At 43.5% G+C, this 12,912-nt stretch overlaps 1 protein-coding gene and 1 pseudogene across 2 annotated transcripts in view; one reads left to right on the top strand and one right to left on the bottom strand.

Moving 5' to 3' along the window:
* Window positions 1-12,912, top strand: part of NCK1 (NCK adaptor protein 1) — a 93,594-nt gene that overhangs the window by 19,792 nt on the left and 60,890 nt on the right. The window contains exon 2 of one of the 2 annotated variants that reach the window (XM_062214258.1): window positions 3,194-3,320. The exons of the other annotated variant lie outside the window; for it this stretch is intronic. The gene's annotated coding sequence lies outside the window, so the exon portion shown is untranslated. The remainder of the gene's footprint in view (window positions 1-3,193; window positions 3,321-12,912) is intronic. 2 annotated transcript variants of the gene reach the window in all.
* On the bottom strand, window positions 12,309-12,410 carry LOC133752892 (small nucleolar RNA SNORA70; annotated as a pseudogene).

Below are 12,912 nucleotides of genomic sequence, written 5' to 3'. Positions count from 1 at the left end.
TTGGCTGCAACGGCTGAAGCTGTGTCAATCTGAAGCCAGGAGCCAGGAGCTTCCTCCAGGTCTCCCAACCCGGTGCAGGGGCCCAGGGCCTTGGGCCATCTTCTGCTGCTTTCCCAGGCCAAAGCAGAGAGCTGGATTGGAAGTGGAACAGCCGGGTCTTGAACTGGCACCCATATGGGATGCTGGCACTGCAGGCAGCTTTACCCGCTAGGCCACAGCACTGGCCCCTCTGTAGAATTTTACAGTAAGTTAGAATTGCTAAATTAAAAGCTTCTGTGATATAACATTTATTCATTTATTTTGGAATGTTTTTAGCAGGAATTTTCTGACTTTAAAGTGTGCAAAATTATAGCAGTACAATGACAGTTCATCTGTTTATGCTTCTTAGTCACATTTTTTTTTACAGGCAGAGTGGATAGTGAGAGAGAGAGGAGAGACAGAGAGAAAGGTCTTCCTTTTTGCCGTTGGTTCACCCTCCAATGGCCGCTGCGGCCAGCGCATCGTGCTGATCCGAAGCCAGGAGCCAGGTGCTTCTCCTGGTCTCCCATGTGGGTGCAGGGCCCAAGGACTTGGGCCATCCTCCACTGCCTTCCCGGGCCATAGCAGAGAGTTGGCCTGGAAGAGGGGCAACCGGGATAGAATCCGGCACCCCAACCGGGACTAGAACCCGGTGTGCTGGCGCCGCAAGGTGGAGGATTAGCCTGTTAAGCCACGGCGCCGGCCAAGTCACATGCTTTTACTAAATCTTATTCCAGAAGCATTTAAGATGGAGGTAACCCTTGGAAAGGCTTTGTCTTCTAAATTAGCTTGAGAATAAATTCTTATTTAACTTTAAAACAAAATAAGGACTATTTAAAGTGGAAGCATAGTTTAATCAAATTATCCTAACACCAGCTTCTTAGAGCATCTCATTTCTTTAGTAGTGAAATTTGGCTGTGGATGGTATATAGCGAAAATCCATTTCTAGTCTGTAGGTGCAATACAGTTTTGTCTCCAGATAACAAAGAGGGTCTTTAACACAGGGTATTGAGGCATGGCATGGCATACTTTATTTTCTTTTTCTTTTTTTTTTTTTTAATATCTTTGTGAAAAAAATATTTATTTGAAAGATTTACAGTGAAGAAGGGAGAGACAGAGAGAGGTAGGAGATTTTCCATTGGCTGGAGCAAATCTTTCATTTGCTCCCCGAATGGCTGCAACAACCAGGGGTAGGCGAAGCTGAAGCCAGGAGCTTTTATCTTGTCTCCCATGTGGGTGCAGGGGCCCAAGCACTTGGACCATCCTCCACTGCTCTCCCAGGCACATTAACAGGGAGCAGCTGGGTCAGAAGTGGAATAGCTAGGACTGTAACCAGCACCCATATAGGATGCTGGCTGTGCAGACATAAGCCTACCATGCTGTGCCATAGCACTCGGCCCCTCTCCTCCCACTCCCTGCCTTTTGCATACCTTTTATTCTCATCTTTGTAAAGTTCATTTTTGTTTAGGGAATTTTTGATGAATTAGATGAGCAGTTTGGAACTGTCCTAAAACTTGTATGAGTAGTCATATTTTTTCCTCAACATATAATGATAAAAGAAGATCATTGTTAATCTTTCTCTAGCTTACATCTGAATAGTAGCTTGAAATAAAGGATTAGGTAAAAAAGCAGTTCAGAAAAAAGTGGCTGATCTTTTTGTTTTTGTTTTTTTTTTTTTTTAAGATTATTTGAAATGCAGGGTTTATAGAGAGATGGACAGAGAGAGAAATTCTCCATCTGGTGGTTCACTCTCCATATGGCTGGAACTGGGTCAAGTCTGAAGCCAGGAGGCAGGAGCTTATTCCGGGTCTCCCACGGAGGTGCAGGAGCCCAAGGACCTATGCCATCTCCCACTGCTTTCCCAGGTGCACTAGCAGGGAGCTAGATCAGAAATGGAGCACCTTGGTCTCGAGCTGGCATTCATATAGGATTCTGGTGTCACAGGCAGTGGCTTTACCTGCTATGACGCAATGCTGGCCCTCAGAAAGAAGTTATTAAGCAAGAAGGAAGTGGGTTCTCTTGCCTAGTAAAGGTGACTATAACTAATGTACTACATATTTTTATTTTTAAAAATCTAGAAGGTAGGATTTTGAATGTTTTCACCAGAAAGAAATATTAAATGTTTGAGAAAACATGCATATTTACCTGATTGAAATTATACAGTGTATACCTGTACCCCACAAAGGTGTATAATTTTATGTGCCTGTTAAAAATTTTTAAATACAAAAGAATTTTTAAAAATGGAGAAGCGTAGAAGAAAACCGTATGAAGTTTATCTTTGCCTTAGATAAAAACTTGCACGAGTTAGTAATGAAAATTGCTTTGCCAGTATTGTGTAATTGATGACTTTCAGGTTATTTGCTATCTAGAGCAGACATATCTTCCCTAATGTAAAATTTAGATACAGCTATCATTGAATTTTTATTTTCATATGGGTGGTGGTAGAATTTTTAGCATTAGGCAGGAGGTAGAGCAGGGAAGGACACCTTTGTAGCAGGCACTGTACTAAGTGTTTACACATTAATTTGTTTAATCCTCACAGCATCCCTGAAGGTAAGTATTACTGAAACACACTGGGATTAAGTGTCTTGCTTAGTGTCACACAGCTAATAAATGGCAGGGCAAGAATTCAAGCTGTAGTGTTTATATTCTCTTGTAGTCTCATTCATTCTTATTCTTCATTTTATAATTCCATTAAATCATTCATATTCTTGGCTTACAAATAAAAACTTAATTGAGATATGATTCATATACTGTACAATTCACCCATGATACAATTCAGTGGCTTTTAGTATATTAACAGAGCTGTACAACTATCATCACAATTTTAGAACATTTTCAACACCCTGAAAAGAAAACGCCTGATTGGGGGGCCGATGCTGTGGCTCAGCAGGTTAACACCCTGGCCTGAAGCACTGGCATCCCGGTGTTCGAGACCTGACTGCTCTACTTCCTATCCAGCTCTCTTAACCCGTGTGGGAGACCTGGCTCCTGGCTTCGGATCGCTGTAGCTCTGGCCGTTGCTGCCAATTGAGGAGCAAACCAGTGGATGGAAGACCTCTCTCTCTGCTTGCCTCTCCTTCTCTCTTTGTGTAACTCTTGACTTTCAAATAAAAATAAATAAATCTTTAAAAAAAAAAAAAAAAAAAAACAACTGATCTTCCCATCTCCTTAGTTCTAGGCAACCACTCAGGTAGTTGTGTTCCTGCCACCCATGTGGGAGACCTAGATTGAGTTCCTGGATTCTGGCATCAGTCCCCCAACTGCTGAGGGTATTTGGGGAGTGAACCAGCAATCGGAAGGTCAGTCTATCTGCATGCCCACCCCACCCCCAACCCCAAATAAATAAAATAATATTTTGAAAATGTATCTGAAATTTTGGATATATCAATTGCTGTCTGCTCATTTTCTGACACTATATTTATTCATTAAATGAGGTCATAGTTCCCTGGAAGTTCTTGATGCTTGTTGGCATATGGTGTCATCTGTACTTTGAAGGATTAGAAATTCTTTCCAGTTCCTGGCGTTGAGTTCTAAGGCAAGGTCCTATACTGATTTTCCCATCCTCTTCAGCAGCTAGAATGTGGGAAGCTGAGGGAAGGTTGGTGGAGGCAGTCCCTTGGCCACTGACCAAGAACATTCAGAGGCTTTGTCTGTAGGTACTGGCTTTGGAGCAGAGGCTATAGAGCCCTGTTGGCACAGAATTTTACATTGGCAAGTCTGGTACTAGGTTTCAAGTCTAAAACCTGTGCTTAATACACTCTCCCTCCCCTAAATAAGAGGCTTGGAGTTAGCACTGTGTAGAACTTGGCGGGGGGAGCAGCGGGGAATGACTCTATAGCTGTTTTCTGTCACCTTCAGTGCATCTTATGCTAAAACCAGATCTTGTGCTCACTCACCTGGCTTCTAACTGTCCTGAAGGTGGTTTATGAAAGCTGTTTAAGTTGGTGTCTCTGGGGGCCGGCACTGTGTCATAGCAGGTAAAGCCGCCACCTGCAGTGCCAGCATCCTATATAGGCGCTGATTCAGGTCTTGAATGCTCCACTTATGATCTAGCTCTCTGCTGTGGCCTGGAAAAGCAGTGGAAGATGGCCCAAGTCCTTGGGCCCCTGCATCCACGTGGGAAGACCTGGAATCAGTTCCTGGCTCCTGGCTTCGGATTAGCACCTATGCGGCCAACTGGGGAGTGAACCAGAGGGTGGAAGGCTGACCTCTCTCTCTCTGTGTAACTCTTTCAAATAAATAAACAAATCTTTAAAAAAAATTTGGTTTGTCTGTGGAGAGACAATCTCCAGTGATCAAATCATTTGCTTATCTACCATCTTTCTCTGCCTCCAACTTGATGTTTAAAAGTTCATCCATGTTACAGTACATATTATCAATGTTTCATTCCTTAATATTGCTGAATAATTCCATTGTATTGATGTACCATGTTTTATGCATTCATCAGTCGATGATATTTGGATTATTTCTCTCTTGACTATTATGAATAATACTGCCATGAACATTCATGTACACTTTATTATAAAATACAAAAAACATAAAATTTACTAATATATTCATGTTTAAATGTACCTGTTTGTCTTATTAAATGTACTCTCACAGTTTTGCAACCATTACACCTTCTGTTTGCAGAACTTTTTCATTTTTGCCAAATGAAAAATTCTGTGTCCATTAAACACTGAACTCTCAAATCTCTCATCCCCCTAACCCTTGGCAACCACCATTATCTATTCTGTCTCTCTGAATTTGTCTACTCAAAGAACGTTGTCCTTTAGTGACTGGCTGGTTTCACTTAACATGTCTTCATGATTTATTCTTGTTATAACATTTCAGAGTTTCTTTTTTTAAAAAAATTATTTATTTATTTGAAAGAGTTAGAGAAAGAAGTCTTCCATCTGCTGGTTCACTCCTTAGATGGCAGCAATGGCCAGGGCTGGGCCAGGTCAAAGCCAGGAGCTTCATCCCGGTTCCCTGATGTGGATGGCTAGGACCCAAACACTTGTCTATCCTCTGCTTTTCCCAGATGATTTAGCAGGGAGCTAGATCAGAAGTGAAGAAGCCAGGACAGGAACCAATGCCTATGTAGGGTGCTGGCATCACATTGCTATGCTACAATGCTATCCTCCCCGAATCTCCTTTTTAAGGCTTGTGATATCCCATTGAATCTGATGACAGACTCTTTGGTTGCTTCTACCTTTTGGCTACGGTGAATAATGCTGTTATGAAGATAGTTGATAGGCATTGGTTTGAATCCTCACTTTGACTTCATTTAGGTGTATACTCAAAACTGAAATTGCTGGATTATATGTTAATTCTATTTTTAATTTTTTTTTTTTTTTTTTTGGACAGGCAGAGTGGATAGTGAGAGGGAGAGAGACAGAGAGAAAGGTCTTCCTTTTTGCCGTTGGTTCACCCTCCAATGGCCGCTGCGGCCAGCGCATCGTGCTGATCTGAAGCCAGGAGCCAGGTGCTTCTCCTGGTCTCCCATGCGGGTGCAGGGCCCAAGGACTTGGGCCATCCTCCACAGCCTTCCCGGGCCATAGCAGAGAGCTGGCCTGGAAGAGGGGCAACCGGGATAGAATCCGGCACCCCAACTGGGACTAGAGCCTGGTGAGCCGGCGCCACAAGGCGGAGGATTAGTTGGTTAAGCCATGGCGCCAGCCTATTTTTAATTTTTTAAAAAGATTTTTATTTATTTGAGAGGTAGAGTTACAGAGAGAGGGAGAGAAAGAATGAAAGGTCTTCTATCCTCTGGCTCACTCCCCAAATGGCTGCAATGGGCAGAGCTCAGCCAGTCTGAAGCTAGGAGACAGGTGCTTATTCAAGGTCTCCCAGGCGGGTGCAGGGGCCCAAGCACTTGTTAAATCCTTCAGTGTCCTCCCAGGCCATTAGCACAGAGCTGGATCGGAAGAGGAGCAGCTGGGACACGAACAGGCACCCAAGTGGAATGCAGACAGAGGTTTAGCCTGCTAATGCACTGCACCAGCCCTATAATTTTTGAGGAACTGCCATGATGTTTTTCACAGTGGCTGTACTGTCTTATATTCACACCAGCAATACACAAGAGTTCTGACTTCTCCACATTTTCACCAACAGTTACTACTTTTTGTTTTGTTGATAATAACCATCCTAATGAGTGTGAAGTGGTACTGTCTCCTTGTGATTTTGATTTGCATTTCTCTAATGGCTAAACATACTGAGCATATTTTTATGTACTTATTGGCCATCTGTATATAATTTTTGGAAAAAGTGTATATTCAAGTCCTTTACCTATTTTTGAATTGGATTTTTTGTTACTGTTGTGTGAGTTCTTTATATATTCTGAGTATTCTTGATCAGATATTACTTCCAGATATTTTCTCACTTTCTTTGGATTATCCTTTCTTTCTTTTCTTTTTTTTTTTTTAAGATTTATTTTATTTATTTGAAAGGCAGAGTTAGAGAAAGAGAGAGGTCTTCCATCTGCTGGTTCACTCTCCAAATGGCCGCAATGACCAGAGCTAGGCCAGGCCGAAGCCAGGAGCTTCTTCTGGGTCTCCTACATGGGTGCAGGAGTCCAAGCACTTGTACCATATCCTATTACTTTCCCAGGTGCATTAGCAGGGATTTGGATCAGAAGTGAAGCAGCTGGGACTTGAATTGATACCCATATGGGAGGCCAATGTCACAGGTGGCAACTTTACCCGCTGTGCTACAATGCTGGCCTCAGAGTTGCCTTTTCGCACTATTAAATAAAAGATTATCAAAAGATTTTAATCTGATGAAGTTCAATTCAAATACTTTTTTATTTTGGCCTGTGCTTTTGGTGTACTGGATTGTCAGAGGAACCTGTGCAATCTCAAGGGGGCCTTTTAAGAGAGAAGGGGCCGGCACTGTGGCGTAGCAGGTAAAGCTGCCGCCTACAGTGCCGGCATCCCATGTGGGTGCCTGTTCAAGTTCTGGTTGCTCCTCTTCCGATCCAGCTCTCTGCTGTGGCCTGGGAAGCAGTGCAAGTTGGTCTACTTGGGCCTCTGCTCCGTGTGGGAGACCCAGAAGAAGCTTCTGTCTTCAGATTGGCTCAGCTCTGGCCATTGTGGTCATCTGCAGAACTCTATCTGCCTGTGCTTCTCTGTAACTCTGCCTTTCAAGTAAAATAAATTTTAAAAAAGAGAGAATGAGGAATACATGTCCAGTAAAGACATGATGAAAAGAGATTTTGATGATGCATGCAGGAGCCAAGAATGTGAACAGCTTCCAGGAGCTGGAATTGGCAAGGAATAGATTCTTCCTCCAGAACCTGCTGAGGAATGCAGACTTTGATGGTAGGTCTATAAGACCTGTTTCGGACTTTGATCTCCAGAACTCCAAGATAACAAATATGTGGAAAAGGCTAAGAGCATGATGATGAGGCACAGAAACTTTTGATATAATCTACTCCTACTCTGCTCAGATTGCTTTGGATACTACTGATTCTTTTTTTTTTTTTTTTTTTTTTTTTTTGACAGGCAGAGTGGATAGTGAGAGAGAGAGAGACAGAGAGAGAGGTCTTCCTTTTTGCCGTGGTTCACCCTCCAATGGCCGCTGCGGCCGGTGCATCACGCTGATCCGAAGCCAGGAGCCAGGTGCTTCTCCTGGTCTCCCATGCGGGTGCAGGGCCCAAGGACTTGGGCCATCCTCCACTGCCTTCCCGGGCCATAGCAGAGAGCTGGCCTGGAAGAGGGGCAACCAGGATAGAATCCGGTGTGCCGGCGCCGCAAGGCGGAGGATTAGCCTGTTAAGCCACAGCACCGGCTGGATACTACTGATTCTAATCCATCACAGTTTCGTCAGGCTGTGGTCTTAGCAACAGAAATTTTAAGGATTAGTAATAGAAGCTAGTGAGTGGTTCCTATTATTGCAACTGGTATTGAGGCAGGAATTAATATTCTTCATTTCCCTCCTTCATCATTCATTTTAAGAGTTCCCTTATGCTGAGCCAGCAGTTCCACTAGTGTAGATTGCTTATGATCTGTAGATTTGAGAGATTTGAGCCCTTAGCTGTTTTGCCTCTTTTGGGCCGTGGTTGCTGCAGTTTTCTTTTGTGCCATGTCTGGAAACATCTTAGAGTTCTAGATTAACAACTCCTAATGATAATTAAGATTGATTATCACTGCTAGTACATGTATTCCTATTTTTTGCTTGTTAGTCCATCAGCCTGAGGAGTCCAGTGTGGCAGAGTGGACTTCTCTACTATGTCCTCTGGTGAAAGCATTTCCCTGAGGACCTCTAATACAGCAAAGATTCCAAATTGTGGAGATGAAAACCCAGGTTCCATTAATTGCGTTATTAGGAGTGATGGTGAAAAGAGACCATCAAACTGCTGCCCCTTGGTTTTTGTACCATGTGTTCTAGGTTTTGGGGATATAATACCCTAGCCGTTGGCTCTGTGCATGTACTGCATCCTTTGATGACTTATTTGAGCTTTTAATGTACTACTCTGTCATTTTGTTAGTCTCATGGTTTCTGGGTGATATAATCTATGGTAAGACCAGTGGTTGCCATGATTAAATGCTTAATGTTGGGGCCGGCGCCATGGCTCACTTGGTTAATCCGCCGGCATCCCAGATGGGCACCGGGTTCTTGTCCTGGTTGCTCCTCTTCCAGTCCAGCTCATGCTGTGGCCTGGGAGGACAGTGGAGGATAGCCCAAGTGGTTGGGCTCCTGCACCCACATGGGAGACCAGGAAGAAGCACCTGGCTCCTGGCTTTGAATCGGCACAGCTCTGGCTATAGTGGCCATTTGGGGAGTGAACCAACGGAAGGAAGACCTTTGTCTCTTGTCTCTCAGTGTCTATAGGTCTATATAACTCTACATGTCAAATTAAAAAAAAAATGCTTAATGTTGTACTTCCTTCACTATTAAATAGGTCTTTTGATTTGAGGTGATATTACCATAGATCCCATAGAGTTAAACATTTTGAAGCATTTGAGGTATACTGTAAATGTCGAGAGAGAGACTGGGTAGGGAAGATGAACCCATTTCTAGACCAAGTATAAATTCTGCTTGCCCTAGAATGTGAGGACCCCAACCCCTTCGTGCTATATATTCAGTTCTGTGTCTGACAAGATGCTGTTTGCAATCTACAGTTACTCTAATATTGCTAGAATTTTGTCTCTTATTAAGATGTTTTATTATGGTATTTTTCAAAAATAAGTCCATGGTTCTGGTAAAAGGGTCTGAAGAACAGGTTTTTATTTACTTATTTTTTAAAAAAGATTTATTTATTGAAAGAGTTACAGAGAGCGGTAGAGACAGAGAGAGGTCTTCCATCCACTGGTTCACTCCCCAGATGGCCGCAATGGCTGGAGCTGTGCCAATCCAAAGCCAGGAGCCAGGAGCTTTTTCCGGTTCTCCCACGTGGGTGCAGGGCCCCAAGGACTTGGGCCATATCTACTGCTATCCCAGGCCATAGCAGAGAGCTGGATCAAAATAGGAAATGCCGGGGGACCAGTGCTGTGGCCCAGTAGGTTAACGCCCTGGCCTGAAGTGCTGGCATCCCATATGGGCGCTGGTTCTAGTCCTGGATGCTCCACTTTTTTTGCAGCTACAAATACATTAAGGCCATAATTTTAGCTGAGCTGTACATTGTGATAGTATAGTACTTTGATTGCTATTCAGATGTCATTTTTATAATTTCTATTATGATTTTCTTTTTCATTTATTGAGTCTATTTCTAAACATTTAAATAGTTTTATTAATAACTTGAACATTATATTGTCATTGTAGTCTTAGAAGTGCCTTGAAAAAAATTTCTTTTGCTACACTTATACATGATCAGTTTTTTTTTTTTAAAGATTTATTTATGTATTTGAAAGGCAGAGTTCAAGAGGGGAGAGAGATGGAGATCTTCCATCTGCTAGTTCACTCCCCAAATTGCTGCAACCGCCAGACCTGGGCCAGTCTGAAGCCAGGAGCCAGGAGATTCTTCTGGGTCTCCCATGTGGGTGCTGGGGCCCAAACATTTGGGCCATCTTCTGCTGTTTTCTCAGGTGCATTAGCAGGGAGCTGGATTGGAATTGGAGCATCCACAACCTGAACCAGCACCCAGGTGATATATTGGCACTGCAGAGAGCAGCTTTACCCACTAACACCACAGCATCGGCCCCCATGATCAGTTTTGAACATGTTCCATGTGTACTTGAATAAAGTTATTCTTTTTTTTTTTTTTAGTGGAAGATACTCTATATGTTAGCTCAAATTTTGTATTTTATGGATCAATCTTTCTATATCCTTGTTGATGTTTTGATTTTCTGTTTCTATCAGTTATTTTTTTTTTTTAAGATTGATTTATTTATTTGAAAGAGTTCCACAGTGAGGAGAGGCAGAGAAAGAGAGAGAGAGAGAGAGAGAGAGAGGTGTTCCATCCACTGGTTCACTCCCTAATTGGCCTCAGCGGCAGGAGCTGTGCTAATCAAAAGCCAGGATTCAGGAGCTTCCTCCAGGTCTTTCCATGTGGGTGCAGGGGCCCCAGGACTTGGATGAACTGCTAGTGCTTTCCCAGGCCATAGCAGAGAGCTGGATCAGAAGTGGAGCAGCCAGGACTTGAACTGGCACCCATACGGGATGCTGGCCCTGCAGTCAGTGGCTTTGCCAGCTACACTGCAGCGCCTGGCTCCACCATCAGTTCTTTTTTTTTTTTTTTTTTTTTTAAACATTTATTTATTTGAAAAAGTCAAGAGTTACACGGAGAGAAAGAGAGGCAGAGAGAGAGAGAGAAAGAGAGGCCTTCCATCCGCTGGTTCACTCCCCAGTTGGCCGCAACAGCCAGAACTGTGCTGATCAGGAGCTAGGAGCTTCTTCCAGGTCTCCTATGTGGGTACAGGAGCCCAAGGACTTGGGTCATCTTCCACTGCTTTCCCAGGCCATAGCAGAGAGCTGGATCAGAAATGGAGCAGCCGGGACTCAAACCAGTGCCCATATGGGATGCCGGCACTGCAGCGGCGGCTTTACCCACTACACCACAGTGCTGGCCCCTATCAGTTCTTAATGTAAGTAAATTAGAGGGTTGTATAGTTGTTGCAGATTGTGTAATTTTTATGTACCTGAGAGGCAAAAAGAGAGAGAGAGTCAGACATTAGCCGGTTCACTCTCCAAATGCCGGCAATGGCCTAAGCTGGATTAAGCTGGGATCCGGGAACTCAATCTAGTTTTCCCACATTGGGTAGCAGGTACCCAATTGCTTGAACCATGACCTACTGCCTCCCAAGATATGCATTAGCAGAAAACTCAAATTGGGAGCAGAGCTGGAATTTAAACCCAGATACTCTGGATATGGGATGAGGACGTCGCAAGGCAGAGGATTAGCCTGTTAAGCCCCGGCGCCGGCCAATTTCTTTCTACCTCCCCTACCTCCCTGTCCCTCAACCTTTGGTAGCCACCTTTCTATTCTCTCTACTTCTGTGAGTTCAACTTTTTAAGATTCTATATACTTACATAAATGAGATCATAACAATATTTGTCTTTATATGCTTGGCTTATTTCATGTAGCATGTCCTCCAAATTCATGCACATTGTTGCAAATGACTAATTTCCTTTTTGAAGACTCAGTGATATTCTACTGTGTATGTATGAGTGTGTCACATTTTCCTTATCCATTTATCCATTGATGGACACATAAGTTCTTTTCATATCTTGGCTATTATGAATGATGCATAATCAACATGGGAGTGCAGATATTCTTCAGCATATTGATTTGAAATTTTTTGGATATGTTCCCAGAAGAGAGATTGCTGGATCATATGAGAAGTTCTGTTTGTAGTTTTTGAGGAACTTCCATACCATTTTCCATAATGGATGTACTAGTTTATATTCCCAGTATTATACAGGAGTTCCCTTTTCTTGGCATCCTCACCAATGCTTGTTATGTTTCATCTTTTCAATAAAAAATATTCTAACCATTGTACTTAAGAATGGGGCAGCACTGTGGAAGGCCTTACAAATGTAAGGCCAGCTGCGTGTCCACGGGACCATGATTGGGGATTTATTTCACCCCATAGTCATCTAGAATGAACTCTTTACAGCCACCAAGTTTTCAAATTCATCTGCATTAAAGTTGGTAAAACATCTCAGATGTGAGTCTTCTGGTGATCAGAGAACTTGAACTTGGCCCCGTGTAGGGCCTTAATCACTCCTTCAGCTTGGTGTGGATGGACAGGATGACTTGGCAATGTGAAGCTTGGGCATCACACCCTGGGAATTTTCAAAGGTGCTCTGCATGGCTGTCTGAAATATAACAGCATGAGGTCAAAAAGTGAAGGTTCACTGGAAAGGGCAGTCTCCAAGGGTTCTTGGGCAAACTTTGCAGGCAACAGACTGGGTATACTACCAAGGAGGCTGCTGTTGGCTATTATGGAAGGACATTTTTTTTTCCAATTAATAAAAATGATATAAGCACAGGGAACACATGAGTAGGAACTGGAGTTAAGTGCAGCAGTTGCTATGAACAGTATTTAGGGTGGTGATTTGGTGCAGCAGTTAAGACATATGGGATGCATAGCAGGTAGTGACTTTGCCTCCTATGCCATAACGCTGGTCCCTATTCTTATTTATTATGTGAAGTCTTCAAAAAGTTCATAGAGGGGTCCACACTGTGGCATAGCAGGTAAAACCACCACCTGCAGTGCTGGCATCACATATGGGCACCGGTTAGAGTCCCAGCTGCTCCACTTCCGATCTAGCTCTCTGCTATGGCCTGGGAAAGCGATAGAAGATGGCCCAAGTGATTAGGCCCCAGCACCCATGTGGGAGACCAGGAAGAAGCTCCTGCCTCCTAGCTTTGGATTGGCCCAGCTCTGGCTGTTGCGGCCAATTGTGGAGTGAACCAGTGGATAGAAGACCCCTCCCTCCCTCCCTCCCTCCCTTTCTCTCTCTCTC

The sequence above is a fragment of the Lepus europaeus genome, chromosome 2 (genome assembly GCF_033115175.1).
Source record: "Lepus europaeus isolate LE1 chromosome 2, mLepTim1.pri, whole genome shotgun sequence".
In the NCBI taxonomy this organism is placed as follows: Eukaryota; Metazoa; Chordata; class Mammalia; order Lagomorpha; family Leporidae; genus Lepus; species Lepus europaeus.
This window is presented reverse-complemented; position numbering and strand designations above follow the sequence as displayed.